The sequence below is a fragment of the Phodopus roborovskii genome, unplaced genomic scaffold (genome assembly GCF_943737965.1).
Source record: "Phodopus roborovskii unplaced genomic scaffold, PHOROB, whole genome shotgun sequence".
Classification (NCBI taxonomy): Eukaryota; Metazoa; Chordata; class Mammalia; order Rodentia; family Cricetidae; genus Phodopus; species Phodopus roborovskii.
In genome coordinates, this window is record NW_026125806.1 from 72,506 (window position 1) to 80,954 (window position 8,449).

At 45.9% G+C, this 8,449-nt stretch overlaps 1 pseudogene; it reads left to right on the forward strand.

Annotated features, from left to right (window-relative positions):
- Positions 1-426: 426 nt before the first annotated feature.
- LOC127217716 (sex-determining region Y protein-like) lies at positions 427-3,989 on the forward strand (annotated as a pseudogene).
- Positions 3,990-8,449: the final 4,460 nt, after the last annotated feature.

Below are 8,449 nucleotides of genomic sequence, written 5' to 3' on the forward strand. Positions count from 1 at the left end.
ATTGTTGTACCTCAATGTGTAGTGATAGAGGTAGTGATTCATTTTTACAAGTGTAGAAACACCGCATCTAACAGTCACTAAATTAGAGTGGTTTTGGTTGACATTGCATAGGTCTACATGGTTCTGGCATGGTTATTACTTTGGGGCTGGGCTAAGGGAGGTGCTGGAGGAGGAGAGATGAATATTTTGCTACAAACTTTAAGTAACAAATTTTTGTAACAAACACATTTTGTGGAGAAGCTTTAGCTCTTACATGTCAAGTTTTGTTCTGTTCCCCTGTACCTAGTCTCTCTCTCTCTCTCTCTGGTGTGTGTATGTGGGTGGCTGGGTGGGTGGGTGTGGGTGTGTGTTTGTCTCTATCCCTACAGCCCTCCTACACTCCAAACCTCTCTGTCTTAATCTTGGTTACAACATAATTCATCAACCATGTTCAGCATATAGAATCCTGAATGTTACAGTCAAGCTTTACAGCCACAGGGTGTCTTCACCTCTGGAGAAAAGAGGTGCTTTGGGACTGGTGGCAGTCAATTAGAGGGGATGGAGGGGCCACATCAAGCGTCCCATGAATGCATTTATGGTATGGTCTAGGACTCAGAGGCATAAGTTAGCCCTGGAGAATCCAAGCATGGAAAATGCAGAAATCAGTAAGCAACTGGGATACCAGTGGAAATCACTTACAGAAGCTGAAAAAAGGCCATTTTTCCAAGAAGCACAGAGACTGAAGACCTTACACAGAGAGAAATACCCAGACTATAAGTACAGGCCTCTCCGGAGAGCTAAAGTACCACAGAGGAGTGACACTTTGCTGCCTGCAGATGCCTCTTCAAAGCTTCACAACCAGCTGCAAGGGGACAAGAACCTGTGCTCATTCACATACAGAGAGGACTGGCCTAGGACTGCACACTTGCCCTCCAGGATCCAGCTAAGCTATTTGCAGCATGTGGACGTCCCCACTGAGTACTCAGTCCAGCAGCAGCAGCAGCAGCAGCAGCAGCAGCAGCAGCAGCACGTACTTTACCAACAACAGACATCACCGGTGACCACACAACTTAGCAGGATCACATCAATAAAACAGTGTGGCAGTGCAATGGCAGTGGCTTCTGTTGGGATGTACGTCAATATTCCCCTCTTGCTATAATTTGCAGCCTCAGATTTCTCACCTTTACTGATTACCCTTCTCCTGTAATAAAGACCATGCTCATTTTGTTTGGATTCCAAAATGAGGTGGGTAAAGATGATTCGTGTATAAGAAAGGAGAATACTTGGAAGGGATTTTACCCAATTTTAAGGTTGTTTAATAGATACCTGTTGCATCACTGTGGAAAGTATTGTTTATCTGTAACTCTTCAATGTTCATCTATAAGAAAAGCACAGAGCTTAATGGTGTGGAAAAAACAGCCTGTGCTTCTTTGAAAATGCAAAACATCTTTTTCTTTCAGGGTCCCTGTAGAAACCTGAGATTTCCTTCTTTTCATCATCTTACTCCACACCTATGGAGTATGCTTTGAACTCTTTAGAACATCTTTTGGCAAAATAAAGCCTGCTTTTCTCTTAAATATTGTCTGTCTTTAAATATCTAGCTGTTTCATTAGAATAAAAGGTTTTCTACAAAAGTATTACAGACCAAAGCTACATAGCATCAGTTGACCCTTCAATCTGAACTGGAGAAATATCACAAAGTCCTACTCCAAGGCGAAGAATTACAAGACTTTAACATCTCCTGAGAGAAGGTGAATTAGTACTTTGTTGGGAGGAATATCTGACTAATGATCTCATACTCAGTGCTCAGCTCTAAAAACAAAAGAATTTCAGGTAAGATTGAACTGACCTTTCAGGCTGAACGTATATATATAGAGTATGGGGAATTATCGAGACCATGCGTTAGGTCCAGGCCAAAGGGACTCAGGAATTAGCATGACTAGGCTCGCTTTGGCCACTAATAAAACAACCTGTGAATTAATATGGAAAACAAACACACTCAAATAAATTCTTGCCTGAGTTTATACTAAACATCATGTATCGATATTCTTCAGTACATACTCAGAACAGGTCATTGCAAACAGAGATAAAGGGAGAGGGTGAGATGGCTCAGGTGTAGAGGCACTTGCTGTCAAGCCTAACAATTTGAGTTTAATGCTAAGGAACTTTACTCTCACTCTCTCTATATACACATACGCATACATACATACATACATACATACATACATACATATATATATATGTATGTGTATATAAATATATAAAAAATATGAATGTATACATGTTTATAATGTGTGAAGAGGTATCACTGTGATTGGTTTAATACAGATCTGAATAGTCAAAAATAAAGGAATTCTGGGCAGAGTAAGGAACTCAGGTGCTTAGGAGACACCAACCAGTAAGACACTGAGGAAGTCAGACATATATTTCAGAGGAGAGGTAACTGAGGCATGTGATATAATAATAATTCCAGGTTAATTTAAGGTATAAGAGCTAGTTGGGAAAAAGCTTAGCCAAGGCCCGGGTTTCATGATTAATTATGAGTCTCTGTGTCAATTTGTGGGAGATGGTGACACAAAGGATAGTGGATTACACCTGTGTCTCCTGTTTCATCTGTGTGAGTTCATATAAACTCTGCTCACTTGATTTGGAGGGTCTTTTTCTCCTGGTGTCCTCCATCCCCTCAGGCTCTTGCCTGCATTGCTGCCTCTTCTCACAAGGGGTTCCATGGATGGGATGGAGAAGACTACTCACAGCTGAGGGATCCAAGAACAAACATAAACCACACTCTGTCTGTCTGTCTGTCTGTCTGTGTGTCTGTCTGTCTGTCTGTCTGTCTGTCTTTCTGCCTAACTGCCTGCCTGCCTGTCCCCCCTCTCCCTCTCACTCTCTCTCTCTCTCACTCTCTCTCTCTCTTTCTGTCTCTCTCTCTCTCTCTCTCTCTGACTACACAATGTCTCACTGTATGCAATTGATCCCATCTGCAAAGCATTCCTGGGTCAGCCCAGGGGAACAGAAATCCAAGAACCATGAGTGAACCCTGAGGTGGGGACTTCTAATGTCCTCTGAGAGGTGGAACCTCCAAGAACAGGATTTTTAGGGGCAGAGTATGGACTGAGGTGACTCAGGACAGGGCCCAATCTTGGCACCTTGAGGGAAGGGTTTGGAGCAGGGCTACAAACGCACATGTCCTCTGAACACTGAGGTCCCTATGTTCACTGACCTCTGATGTCACCCTGTCCTCTGATGGGTCTTGTCTACAAGTCCAGTGACCTCTGATGTCCACTGTCTTCCCATGTTACCGTGTCCATGGGCTTCTGTCCATGTCCCCTGACCTCTCATACCCCTCTGTAACTTACCTCTGATATCTACCAACGCTGGAGTTCTGTGTCTTCTCATGCTTCACACTTTGGACACTTTTTGTGCTGACCTGAGCCCTAGAACTCGAGTATGTCTGTGGGGCTCTCTCGTAACCACAGCCCCGGGTCCTCATCTGGCCTCCAGAGACATGAAGAATGATACAATTAGAAGAACACTTACAGTCCCAGGTTCAGGAACACTCACCCTTGGTATCCACCTCATTATTGCCAGGCTAGGGATGGCCACCACCCAGTGCCAAGTAAATGCCAGGTGCTGATGTGTCATGTGATAAACTTCTCAGTCCCTCCATGCCTCAGGAGAGCCTCAGCGGGCACAGGACCCTGAAGAGTTCTTGGTGCTAAGGGTCCAGCATGACAAGACTCAGGACACATGCATGTCTGTCCCACAGAGTGCCTTCCTCCAGCCCTCCAGAATACCCTGTCCTCATGGACAGAGTAAGGACCGAAGACTGGTTCTTGCTTGGGAACCTGTCCTGTGTGGTTGAGCCTCAGGTCTGCAAATTGAAGAAGATTGCCAGAGGACAGCCACCCTTTTTGCACAAAGCATCTGTCGTGTGCTCCCATATGGCAGTGGCTCAGCTGCTGGCCATGGTCACAGGCCACCTGCCTGGGCTCTCTGAAGTCCCATAACCTTACACACTGTCTGTACCTCTGCCAGGGCAGTGCTGGATATTTTGTCTCAGCGCACACTTTTTGAGGTCATCTTTACAACTTTCGATAAGCTGACCAGAGAACATGGACGACTGCCAAGTTGTGTCTAAGTACAGCTGTCTACTCCATTGACGGGGTGCTTCAGTTCATCCAGAAACCTTGTCCCACACTGAACCTTCCCTTACACTACTGACAGACATACTGTCCCAGGAGCACAGCCAGGATGGGTTATTCCTGTGCCACAGGCCATTGGTGCCAAGGGATAAAGTTCTGTCCTACCCCCTTCGTCTCAAGCCTCCGCTCCTAAGGCTACTCAGGGAGGAAAGTTCCTCACATGGCCACCCCCATAAGCATTGGGGCTGGTGAAACAAACTCAGGAAGATGAAACAGAAAGATTGCTGTAAATATGAGACTAGCCTGGGCTACACAGTGAGCCCTCGTTTCAGAGTAGACAGACAGACAGACAGGCAGACAGATTCAAGGAAAGAGAGACAGCGGAGAGTGAGATCAGAGATAGGAAGGTAGAAAAAAGATCCATGGATGGATAAAACAGAGATTATAGAAAGATCATAGGTAGGTAGACCCCTGGCCTCTCCAGTGTAAAGCTTTCTTTCAATCTATGTGTATATTGAGAGTTCTATCTCATGCTAAAGTGAGGGCTTCAGTGAGCACTCTAAGCTCTGATTTCTGAGAAGTAGAGTCTGGTGGTAGAGTGCCAGATTGTTCAAACTGGTGAGGGCAGACTCAGACTCATAGCCTGCATGCCAGGAGCCAGCACTGTTGAGAGATGAACTTCCAGCTACAAGCCTTGCAGAGACAGAGGAAACAGCAAGTAGTGGATTTCAGTAGGTAAAGGTTTCAAGTGACTCCAGGCAGGAATGGATGAGCATACTGGCCTTGGCAAGGGGTGTGGCAGGGTAACATGGAGGGCGGGAAAGAAAAGAGATGTGGGGGTTGTCTACTAAGATGGTGTTCAAAAGATGAAGCTCAGCAGGATCCAGAGTGGCTGGATCCTCAGCCATTGTGGTGAGAAGACGGGTCAGGCTATGGCATCCCACAATGCCATTGTCAGATTTCAAGGGTATTGACAGTGGCAAACCCCATCTTGACATCTTTCACTCGGGGTCAGATACCCTGTAGGAAGGAGTGGCTCCTTCCTATCCAGGAAGACAGAGAGGACTGTGTGAAGTACTAGAGAACACAGGAGGACCTGAAGCTTCCCAGAGGCCTGCCTTTGGGATCCCTCATGAGCCCCTCCCTCCTTCTCTTAAGCACCAGGACCTAAGAAATGTTTTTTGTTTTGTTTTGTTTTATTCCTCATCTTAACCTTGTCCTCTGTTCTTCCAATATCTTTCCAGGTGGAAATGGAACCAGAGAGTTCCAGACACCCTGGACTGCGATTAAACAACCAGCAACCCCAGGACTTGGCAGCACTTAGCTTTCTCGGGTCCCCCAGGGATGGTCAGGGCCCCGGACCCAGGTCAGCAGGAATGCCTCATGATAACGCAAAGTCCTTATCCCCTGACTGCCATGCACAACTCCTCACTGTTTAAATAAGTAAAGGATTGGTGCATTATGCTCCCTGCTCCTGTCACCTGGCACAATGCACTCAGGCAGTCCTCTGGTCAGCCCAGGGTTCCATGAGTACCAGTCTGCACACAGGTGGGGCAATCCCTTTAAAAGAAAGACCTCTGCCCACTTAAGCTCTCTTTCTAGCTCCTGTCCCTCTGCTCTCTTCTCTTTCTGCTTTTCCAGCTCTCTTCCTGCTCTCTCTTCTCACTGTTCCCCTGGGGCAGACAGGGCGTTTCCTATCTCCTTCTTACCTTCTGTCCTCTCTCTATCTCTGTATCTCTTTACCTCTTTTCTCTCTCCTTCCCCCTCCCTCCAGTTTCTAATAAAACTTCACTTCTCACTTAATCTCTGTGTGCCTGGCACTTTTGTCCCCTGACTCAGTCACCCTCACCCATCATGGAACCTGCCATGGTCCCCATGCAGTGTCTCATCCTAACAGATCTACATGTTGTAAGACTGTCTCCTTCCAGCCCCAGGGCATAAGCAATCTGTCTCAACCTCCACCACATTCTGTACTTCCAACAGGTGCAGGAAAGTATCTTCTCCAGGTGCCACTTCAACTTGCCTCCTTGTCTGGGGAGCATAGCAATACTAACTCTGTTGCATCATGGCATTAGGTTTCCACTGAGAGCTTTGGTGTGTGGGATGCCAGCCAGGCAGGCAGCCCTTCATTCCCATGCAATGGGAAGAGTTTTCTACTTTGTCTCTCCCAGACAGCAGCAGCTTCAGTGTCAGCATTTGGGTACCTCCCAAGTCTCCATCCCTAGCCATGCACAGGCTGGGGATCCCTGACTTCCCATGTATCCTTCCCTCTGTGGCAGGCGAGTGTAAGCTCATCCTGCCCAGACTATGAGGGAACATGTGGAGTTGGTCTTTAGGGCTTCCCTGTGGACTATGTGAGGGTCCAGGACACAGTGGACAGGGACAACCTCGAACCTATGGCTTGTGTTTCTGTCCCAATGACAACCCTCCTGTAGTGAAAGGTTATTTATGCTCTTTATTGGGATCTTAGGAGAGATGTGTCGATCATTACATGGTGACTGGGTTTTGCATCCTCCCTCTCCTGAATGATCACAGCAACCCCCTGAGCAGATGGAGAAAGTCCTATTCTCAGGGTCTCAGGAGCCACCCCAGTGTTGCAGCTTTCCTGGCTGCCTCTCAACAGGTTTCTTCCTACCAAATCTGTGCACAGGAAAGCAGAGTTGTGTTTGCATGAATGTGTCCTGGCTCACAGTGGAACCTGGCAGTCACGGCCTCCCACATCCTTTACTCGGTTGGGCGGAAGTTACATGTAGACCTTCCTCATGGAAATGCCCCTTTCTTAAACTTGGTTTACTTCCCCAAATCCTCTCTGTTCCAATTTTCATGCTTATGGACTACCACTTCAACAGAGTACATCTTTCTAATTCCACATAATAATCTCCCAGGATTTTCTTTCCCAACCTCACAGTACTTTGATGTCAGTGTTTACCATTACGAATATTTAGGGAATTCTTTACTAACATGGCATTTGAACTACCTCTGAAGATGTTTGACTAAGGTTGACAGAATCAGAATATGGGGGTCTGGTTCAGTGGGTTAGAAAACTTAGACTTTATTGAATGGAGTTTTCCTTGTCTTTCTAACAAGTAGGTGCTGATGTCTGAAAGCCAGGTTTGCCAAGCCAGCTAATAAGGAGAGCACTACCCTGGGAGGTTTCTCCCTAATGGGCCTATCTCTGTCTCTCTGTCTCTCTCTCTCTCTCTTTCTCTTTTTTTCTCTCTCTCTCTCTATGTCTCTGTCTCTGTCTCTCTCTCTCTCTCTCTCTCTCTCTCTCTCTCTGTGTGTGTGTGTGTGTGTGTGTGTGTGTGTGTTGAGGGGGCATCTTCCCTTTGAAATGCAAATATCAGGGAACAAAGGGTCTCAGAGTTCCCAGATCAGTAGGGAGAGTCCAGGGAGCAACAAGTGTTTATTTCAGAGATAAGAAAAGGCTCCTTTAAAGATAATTAGCTAATCCTAACTCAATTTTACTTTCTGCCTGATTTAGTGGGCACATATTTATTCAAAAGGAAAAAGATGCTCACTGACACAATTTAGGGGTTTTAATGTACTGTTTCTGGAAATACACAACCAGAACTAGGATAGTTGGTATTTCCACCATAGATTTATCCTGTGTCGTTTTACTAAAATCTCATGCAACTTGGTCCAGTTCTCTGCATGTTATGAATTGTTAATGAGCATATCTGATTGTTTTTGTATGATCTGTTCCGTAGGCCACTTTTGCTCTATTATCTGGAAGTTCCTCCCAGATACGGGTACTGTAGTCCATGCTCAGGTTTTGACTTTTTGCTATGGCCATGAAGATGTTCAGAACAGAAAATATCAGGGAATTGTGGTGGGGACAACAGCAGATAAAAAAGAGAAGCAGCTCTCAAAATGTTGAAGAATTCAGCTACCAATTCCAGCGCTTAGTTACTGAAAAGTGGGCAGAGTGGTACACCTTCTGGAGAAGAAGGCGGAAATTCTAGGGAGAGCACTGCTTGAGATTGAAGCCACAAGGAACTACAAAGCTTCCCTTGCATGGGGGGTCCACAAAGGAGGGGGAGGAACATAATTTGTAAGCAGTTCTCTATGTGAGGAAAAGGAAGTCTGGATAGTCAAAGTAATCATGAGATCACTGTCCTGTATCTACATGTCTTTGTGTAAAAGTTTTGTAGCCACAGAGTATCTAGGTGATGAGGGTCTAGGAATGTCACAGAAATGACACCACCTAATAGACTTCACCAATTTGAAAAGTGGCTACCTCTGAGTGAGGATGGAGACACTGGCAGGATCAGATGTCAGATTTAAGGAGAGGTAGGGATATGGTGCATTTACATATGGAAAAC